This window comes from Mustela lutreola, chromosome 1, assembly GCF_030435805.1.
Source record: "Mustela lutreola isolate mMusLut2 chromosome 1, mMusLut2.pri, whole genome shotgun sequence".
NCBI lineage: Eukaryota > Metazoa > Chordata > Mammalia > Carnivora > Mustelidae > Mustela > Mustela lutreola.
Window position 1 is genome coordinate 151481165 of NC_081290.1, and position 9509 is coordinate 151490673.

Below are 9509 nucleotides of genomic sequence, written 5' to 3' on the forward strand. Positions count from 1 at the left end.
AACCCCCTCCCCGTCAACAGCCTTGAATCTTACCCCAAGGCTTCACTCCAAGAATAGAATACATCTTCCTTTCACAGATGACTCCTGGAGCAAACAAAAAAATTAATCGATTAACTGAGAACTCATGTAAAACTTCATAGCGATATACTCTCCTCTAGCATCACTAAATGAGATGTGACAGATTCCACTAGGCCAGTTGTCCCCACAGTTATTTTTCTCCCACCTTTCCAAGACACATGGCTGGACAGCTAGAGATACCATCTACCAGTTTCTGTTACTGTCAGGTATGCCCATGGTACTCGTTCTGGCCCATGGGCTGCAGTTGAAAGTGATGTGCGCAACTTCCATATCACTTTTTGAGAATGGCACCTACTAGCCAGGGCTCCTGAGTGAAGTCATGGTACAGAGGCCACCTACCTACCTTGGACCTTAATACGAGAGAAGAAAAAATTTCTGTGTTTTTGAAGCTACTAAATGTCCTTGGACTGCTTTGTTACATCAGCCTAGCCTTTATTCCAACTATGTCAAAGTTCACATAACTCATTTGCCTCAGATTAATAACTAGAATGAAACCAAATGCCTTGACCAAGGCCTTTAGGACTTGGTATGATCAGCAGTTCCTCCTTGACTCTGCAAATGGGGATCCCATGTTTGTTCTACATCTGCCTCCCTCTGACTCCTCCCCAGGAAAGTCTTACCTGCTGCTGTGGACTGAATAAGTGTGCCCCCCAAAATTCATATATTGAAGCCCTAAGTCCCAGTATTATTGGGTTTGGTGGTAGGGCCTTTGGATTACAATTTGGATGAGGTCGTGCAGGTGAAGCTCCCGTGATGGGATTAGTGTATTTATAAGACAATGAAGAAACCAGAGCTCTTTTTCTCTCTTCCTGTGTGAGAATACAGCAAGAAGACATCTCTGCAAGCCAGGAAGAGGGACCTCACCAGACCCCAATCACGCTAGCACCCTGATCTCAAATCTCCAGCCTCCAGAACTGTGAGAAATAAGTGTTTTTGTTTAAGCCACTGAGTGTATGGTTTTTGTTACAGGAGCCCAAGCAAATGAAGACACCTCGCCAGTCTAAGCATGTGTCTCATCCCCTATACCTTACCCTCTCTATTTATTTCCTTCTTGGCATTGATCAAACTTAGTAACTACCTTGTAGATTTATTCTTGTTCTTGATTATTGGTTCTCTCTGTCACTATGCAGGCTACCTGACAACAGCCAAGTTACCTCTCCTGTTCCTCTTGGATCCCCAGCACATCGAGTAATGCCTGATACATAGGGGTGTTCCCTAAACATGTGTCAAAATAATGAATTGTTGATTATTTAGATTCGGAGATACTCAAATGTGTCCAGAGAACTGGGATAGCTTAGCAGATGATGATGTTGCGGGAGGGAGAGATTTCAAGGGCACACACAGATGTCATCTTGAAAGAAGAGGTTTGGGGGGGGTTTTATGTATCACCTTGACTGGGTCACAGGGTGACCAGATATTTGGTTAAACAGCATTTCTAGGTGTGTCTGTGTGGGTTTTTCTGGATGAAATCACCATTCGAATCAATAGACTGAGTACAACAGATTGCCCTCCCCAGCGTGGGTCTGCCTCATCCCATCTGTTGGAGGACTGAATGGAACAAAAAGCAGAGGAAGGGACAATTTGCAACCTTAGCCCAACTGCTGAGCTGGGACATCAGCCTTCAGACTAAGACTTACACCCTCAGCCTTCCGGGTCCTTCGTACTCACAGTCCTGTCAGCTCTCCTGGGTCTCCAGCTTGCTGACTGCAGATCATGGGGCTTCTGAGTTTGCACAATCACATGAGCCATTTTCTTATTATAACAAGATATTGTCGTGGTGGTTCTATTTCTCTGGAGACCTCTAAACAAGGTTGGACAAGATAAGCTACACTTGATACGGTACAGACCTGAGAGGTGGATAGGAGCAGTGGTGGCTTTTCCTCAAATCCATCTGAACCCTGACATCTTGGTGGCAAGATGCATCTCAGTGCATCTCCTGAGAGAAAGGACTCTGTCATCCCTTGGGACCCCAGCATCATTGCTGTGAGACCCATATGTTAGTCTTACCTCGCAGACAAATGCAAAACCTTTGCAAAACTGAAGCCTAACAAGAACATGGCCTTGATCTGAAAATGATGGAGGGAGCAGACAGCTCAAGCAGAGCTCCAGGGAGCAGGGGCCAAGCCTGAGCCTGAAGCTGCAGTTCAGTGAGCCACAACCCAGAAAGAATGGGAAGTGAGAGCCCCAAGACACTATTTGGGAGTCCCCAGGAAGAAAAAGAGAAAGGAACTCCTGAAGGAGTATGGCACATGTAGGATTAATGAGACCCCACAACCCACAGAGTCAAAGCCTGGTAAGATTCCTTACATGTATGTGAGTGGCATTAGTGATAAAAAAAAAAAAGAACCACAGCTTTAATACATACCCACAAAAGTGATAGCATATAATCATAAAACATAAGAACTGAGTCCTTTGGAAAAGAGAAGCAAAAGGAAATTCACTGGGAATCTTCTAGGTTGTCCTGATAGAAAGATATGTATTCCTCTTTTAGGTGTCAAGAAATATATATATCGCCGCTTGTCCCACACCTTTGTTAACATCTTGCTGGTGTGAGGCATTTAGAACGGTAACCTTAAGGTAATCAAAACAAGCATTAGTTAACATCAGAATACTCTATTGTCAAAATACTTTTTATTGCTATAAAGTTTGTGTGCATTTAAAATTGAGTATAGCCATCATCTGCATAATCCAGGAAACTTGCTTTTAATTTATCCTCATACTATACCTGTTTGGTTTGTTGATCCCAATTTAGAGATGAAGAAACTGAGGCTCGGAAAGATGAATGTGTAGCCCAAGCCACATAGCTAATAAAAGCAGAATAGAGATTAAACATAGAGCCATCAAAGTCCCAAGGTCTTTCCACTCTACTACATTTCTCTCCAGATCAACTAGAACCACCTTCTCGTTCTACAGCAGAAAAAAACTAAGATTCCCCCAAAAGAGGGACTCAGCAAGGCCATATAGCTAGTGAGTACCCAAGCTGCTTCAGAAGCTCTGGTGCCGGGTGCCTGGGTGGCTCAGTGGTTTAGGCCGCTGCCTTCGGCTCGGGTCATGATCCCAGAGTCCTGGGATCGAGTCCCGCATCGGGTTCTCTGCTCGGCGGGGAGCCTGCTTCCTCCTCTCTCTCTCTGCCTGCCTCTCTGCCTACATGTAATCTCTCTGTCAAATAAATAAATAAATAATCTTTAAAAAAAAAAAAAAAAAAAAGAAGAAGAAGAAGCTCTGGTGCCTACCCTATTCAGGGTGTCAGTGTTCTCCAGCCAAAGACAGCAGGAACACACCTGTCATTGAACAAGTTGGGTTTATCACACCTCACAGCAAAGGGAAACAGACATCATGGGGAACAGTGGGGCATCTCGGTGAAAGAGTGGAAGAAAAGGCTAATTACAGGGTGGGGGTTTGTCTTGGGTGATTCGGGATAGGTGTAAGTAAGCAGAGTTTTGCTCTAGACCAAATGCTGTCAGGAAGCAGAGGTAGTTCTATGACTGGGTATTTTAATAAATCTTATGTAAGAGAAGGAAGACAGACTGAGACTGAAGCCATCAGTGGCAAGGATGCAGCAGGCATTCCCAGCAGCTGGGAGATGGGAGCACTGGTCTTCTGTTGCTTTGAAACAAATGACCACAAACTTAGTGGCATAGAACAGCCCATGTGTATGATCAGTTTCTGAGGTGAGAACACAGATGTGATGGTGCAGGGTCTCAGCATATAAGGGCTTTCATCCTCTTTGAAGGCTCACGCTCTTCCTTGCAGCTCACTGGCTATTGGCAGAATCCATTGTCTTGCAGCTAAAGAACTCGGGTTCCATTTTTCCCTCTAGCTGCTGGCAGGGATGGCTTTCAGACCCTGAAGCTCCTTGCATCCTGCCGTGTGCACTTATAAGCATGGATGTTTGCTTTCTTCTAGGCCAGTGTGTGCCTGGCTTTCTCTTCTATAGTCAGCCAGAGAAAACCCTCTGCTTTTAAAAGTTTCAGAGAGGGTGCCTGGATGGCTCACTCAGTTAAGCATCTGTCTTTGGCTTGGGTCATGATCCCAGGATCCTGGGATTGAGCCCTCATTGGGGGTTTCTACTCATCAGGGAGTCTTCTTCTGTCAAATAAATAAAATCTTTTTAAAAAATTTTTATAATAAATAAATAAAAGTTTCATAGGATTCATTTGGGACACAAATAGCCTCCTTTTTAAGGTCACTGATTCAGGACTTTATTAATTATTTTAAGATTTTATTTATTTATTTGTCAGAGAGAGAGAGAGCAAGCAAGCACAAGCAGGGGAGCAGCAGACAGAGAGAGAAGCAGACTCCTCGCTGAGCAAGGAGCCCAATGAGGAACTTGATCCCAGGACCCTGGGATCATGACCTGAGCCAAAGGCAGATGTTTACCCAACTGAGCCACCACAATGTCCCTGAATTGGGCCTTTTATCACATCTATAAAATCCCTTTACAATACCTAGGTTAGTGTTTGTTGATAACTACAGGGAAGTGTGTGTACACCAGGGGCTGGGAATTCTGCCCCTGAGTGAGGGGACTTAGATTTCTGCCTACCACTGGGCATGGGGGTTGGGGATTGTATTTTTGTGGCTTGAACAATGTTGATGCATTGTCTGTGTTCAGACATGAATACAGAGTGCTCTTGACCCATCATGGTCCTAGAGTGGTATTGTGTGAAATCAGTATAATCAACAAGAGAATACCCAGGCCTCGCTAATAGTACTAGACCGGCGCCTGGATGTCAGGGGCTATATTTCTCTTTCTCAGAGGGAAGGTGCTAATCAAATCCAATAGGAAAAACAGGCAGAGTATGATGGGCAGATCTCAGTAGAGGAAATCCCAGTAGCAACAGACACACAAAAAGATATATAACAACTCTAACAATGAGGAAAATACAAAATAAAACAACAGTGAAATGTCCTCCACCCATCAGATTGGCAAAACATGTAAAATCTGAGGATGAAGTGGTTAGTAAAGAAAAAGAAAGCCAAGAAACACAATACACTACACAGAGGAGTATAAATTGTTATGACTTCGGGGAGCTATCTGACATTATCTAGCCCAGCTGAAAATGTGCATACTCTTTGATCTGCAAGTTTAAAAATGAATTCTTATAAGAACATGCAATTTCTTGTAAAGAATTCTATAAATGCCCTAAAGAAACTCTAACATATATGCACAAAAGAACATGTATAAGAATGTCGATTGTATGAAATAGTCCAAAAAAATGGAAATAACCTAATGGCCACCCACAGAAGAATGAATGGGTAAATTACGTTACATTCAGATATTGCAACACCATCTGGCATTTAAAAATGAAAGCACTAGAGTTACATTTATCAACTCTGAATACATCCCAGAAATGACTTTAAGCAAAAGAACAAGATAGTGTGTGACATTTCCAACAAGATATCATTTGTATAAACTTTTACAACAGGAAAAACAATGCATTACAATGTTTATGGGAACATAGCATATGTGGCAAAAATATAAAAACATAGATGCAGATGATAAAGGCTGAATTCATGAGTATGATTCCCTCTGGGGAGAGAGGGAGGGACAGGAAAAGATCTGAGAAGGGTATACAGGAGGCCTCCATTATATCTAGAACATGCAATTTCTTGTAAAGAATTCTCCTGCAAATATAGCTTCATATAGAGATTTAATGAAGCTCGATAATGAGTATGTGGGTTTTCATTGTATTATTCTGTATGCATATCTCTGTGTTTGAAACAATAAAGTTGCTCTTTCATTGAATGGGAAGAGTCAGGTTCATTTTTTTTTTTTTTAAGTGGGACAAGAGCAGCAGAAAAGAGCAATGAAGAAACTAGGAGAATGGGTCGGAAGCTATACAACGGGGCTGTAAGGATATAGAGGCACAATATAGCTATTTGACCTCATTAGGCATATTGGCAAGAAGCAGCAAGCACCAAATCAAAGTCCGTAGGACATGGCCTGAGGGCAAGGCCACTTCCAAAGAGAGGGTAAATCTGTCTACACTCTACTCAGGGTATGTGTGTAAGGCTGCATCTCTCCTCATGGCTACATGATCCATACTGTGTGTATGTGTATGGGTGTGAACTGATCAGAATAATGTTTTACCACCGTCTTAGATGCAACTCTGATGTTAAAAACCTAGAGAGACATCTGTGTATGAATTGGCAGCTGAAGCTTCTATGCCTTGAGCCAAGATTGACCAAAAAAAAAAATCTAAGACCCAGTTGAGAAGCAGAGGCTCTTCTTGCTGCCTTGAATTCCACACTCCACTCGTTGAAAGCTGCCTTAAGGTACCTGTTTCATTCTTCAGTGCCTTGGCCCATGCTTTTGTCAGTTCGGGGGGGGGGGGGGGTGGAGGGTGGCTTGCTAAATCGTTCCAGGAGCCCAAGAAAATTCAATCTTCACTTCACAATTCCAGTGTAATAAGTAAAGGCTGAACAAGTTACCACACAGGACCTCAGGAAAAATTAAACCATTTTTTTTCTGTTGTTCCTTCTTTTCCTTCCTGATACCATCTGCAGGGACATGCTCATGCTGAAATGAGGATTTTTCTCTCTGCTGAACGGCTCTCTGAGTTCCCAAAAATATAATCATGTCTGAATGGAAAGGTCATATCGCTCACCCAGTAACTCCTTCTTGGGATCTGCTTCCCTGAAAGTAACTTCCTCAGCCGTAGCTCAGCATAATCTCAAGGGGAAAGATACTCAGTACAACAGACTTCTCTCATTCTTGGTGTCTTGTAAAAGTTAGGAGAACCATGGTGCATTCAGAAGAAAATGAATGGTGACTCATATTTGCTTTTTCCTGGCACGCTCAAGACAAAATGTGTTCCTGCAGAACAATAGGGAAACAGTATTAATTGGTTTGAATATGAGTAACATTTCAACAGAGAAAGACTTCCAAGCCATCAAGCCTAAAGAGTAGTCTGGGGTCCCCAAACAATTGGCATCAGATGACATTCAGAAAAACACAAAATAAGAAAACAAAAGGGAGAAAGAGCCACCAACACAAGGAAAAAAAAAAGACAGAGAAAAGAGAAAAGACATCCAAGAAAGTAAGGTACAGTATGCATAGCAGCAGCGAAGGGCTTGGAGGAGAAATAAGGGGCCGGGAGAATGAATGACAGGTAAGACTTAGAAGGAAATAAACAGTACAGTAAAAGCCAGCCAGAGACAGACACGTGGAGACAAATGCAAAAAAAAACACACAAAAACTAATAGGGAAAACAACCACTGTCAGAAGTTCTCTTAGCCCAAAATCTTTAATCAAAATCCTTGGTGACAAGTATATCACTGAAGTGGCCATCTTTCAAGGAAAGACTGGTGAAAATCACTGAAGTATAACTGTGTACACTGTGAGCCTCCGGTAAGCTACCCTAGTGGGAAAGCTTGGACAGAGAGCCCTATTCCTTACGCATCCAAGTGAAGCTTGTACAAGTATTCATACTCTTGAGCAAGAGCAGGTAATTAGCTGCAGGTAATATCAGGTCATTTCACTTCAAGGTAATGTCAGATGTTCTTTCCCACCCGCCTTCTGCCCTTTTAGCCAAGGGTATGCCCAAGCATATATATGTATGTATATGTGAACATATACACAACAGTGAGCATATACACACCTTCTGGACGGTTCCAATGAGCACTAATGTGGATAGAGATGGGAAAACCATAAAGATGGCAAGTGGGTGGGAATGTGGAACATAGGGTGAAGTTTTAGGGTTATTTTTCCTCAACGATTGTTAGGTTTTCCCCCACATTTTTTGAAGTACACTGTTTCCTATGTCTAAACCTTGTATTACTGATAAATAGACCAGTTGCTAACCTCAGTCTTTTCCTGGTTTAACTGTAATATACTCTAAAGCTCTAACTGGTTGCTAAAAATCCCTCATTTGGAGAATTTGCAACATTCTTCAGGATGTATTCCTATACATTGAGTAAAGGATGCTCACAGAAACACTTCAAAGAAGTTATGGCTAAGTATGATTTTCTCCATTCTACAAAAAGAAGGCTCAAAGAAATTCATTGAAGAAATTCATCTGAGGTCTCACAATCTCACCATAACAGAGAAAAGACTCAGATTTATGCCCACCACCACCACCACCACTGCCCACTCCATCCAATTCCATTCACTTTTCCCTGTGTCTCCTTGACCATGTCCATGGAGTGGCAGAGCTTCTGTCCTCATGCATTTTTCTTCAATTTGCTTCAAACCTTTGATACTTTTTAAAGATTTTATTTATTTATTTGACAGAGAGAGAGAGCAAGTAGACAGAGTGGCAGGTAGAGTCAAAGGGAGAAGAAGTGTCTCCACAGAGCAGCAAGCCTGATATGGGGCTCGATCCCAGGATCTTGAATCATGACCTGAGCCAAAGGCAGCCACTTAACTGACTGAGCCAACCAAGGGCCTTGATATTTTTAATTAAAGCATGATAATACTACCTAGATCTCATCATCCTTCTTTCCTCCCAGAATTAACTATTGTCTTGAACTCAGAATGTGTCATTTCTGTGTGTATTTGATAGTTTTCTTACTTGGGTACATACACGTAAGTATCATAAAGCATTGCTTGGTAGATTTGAAAATCTTTTACATTATTCCTCAACTAGCTTTCTTCTTTCCACAATGGTTTTGAGCTTTGTCCATGCATTTGCTTTAATTCTTTCATTTAAACTGTTAAGTATTCCACAGCTTCTCCTCTTTTCAAGAGCTAAAGGCTCGCTGAAAGTCCAATGTCTCCCTTCTTTCTACTCTCCTCCTCGGGACTGAGCATCAGATTTTGGAACCAGATGGGTTCAGCAATCCCTCCTGTGCTTCCGGTGGGCCAGTCCCCTGCTACATAACAGACTTCACTAATTTCCATCCGGTTTATCTCAAGTGATTGCATTAATGAGACTGTTGATATAGTAATTTCACTGCCATCTTCATAATTAGTTCTCAGTGGAAACTGTTACACTCATGATCTTTCTCAGTAGGAGGAAGCCAAGATGAAACTCAGGGGATAGAGCTTTTCGAAACTAGGTGAAGCAGGAAATTTGAGATGGGACCTGGCTAATTTCTACTCAAGAGCAGGAGACAGGTAAATAGAAGTAAAGTGAAAGTTGTGGCTTGAGCATGTTGATAAGGCATGTATAGGGATGTCATCTTCTAAAAATATTCTGATTAAATAATTAAACTAAACATCATTATCTGATCTCTCGTGTTTTTTGAAAAAACCCTAAGAATTATATGGCCTAATAATGGAATAAAATGGCATCTGTTGGGGCACTTGGGTGGCTCAGGCATTAAGCATCTGTCTTCAGCTCAAGTCCTGGGACCTGAGCCCTACATCAGGCTCCCTGCTCAGCGGGGAGCCTGCTTCTCCTGTGCCTGCTCCCTCTGCTTGTGTTCCCTCTCTTGCTGTCTCTCTCTCTCTCTCTAATAAATAAATAAAATCATAAATAAATAAATGG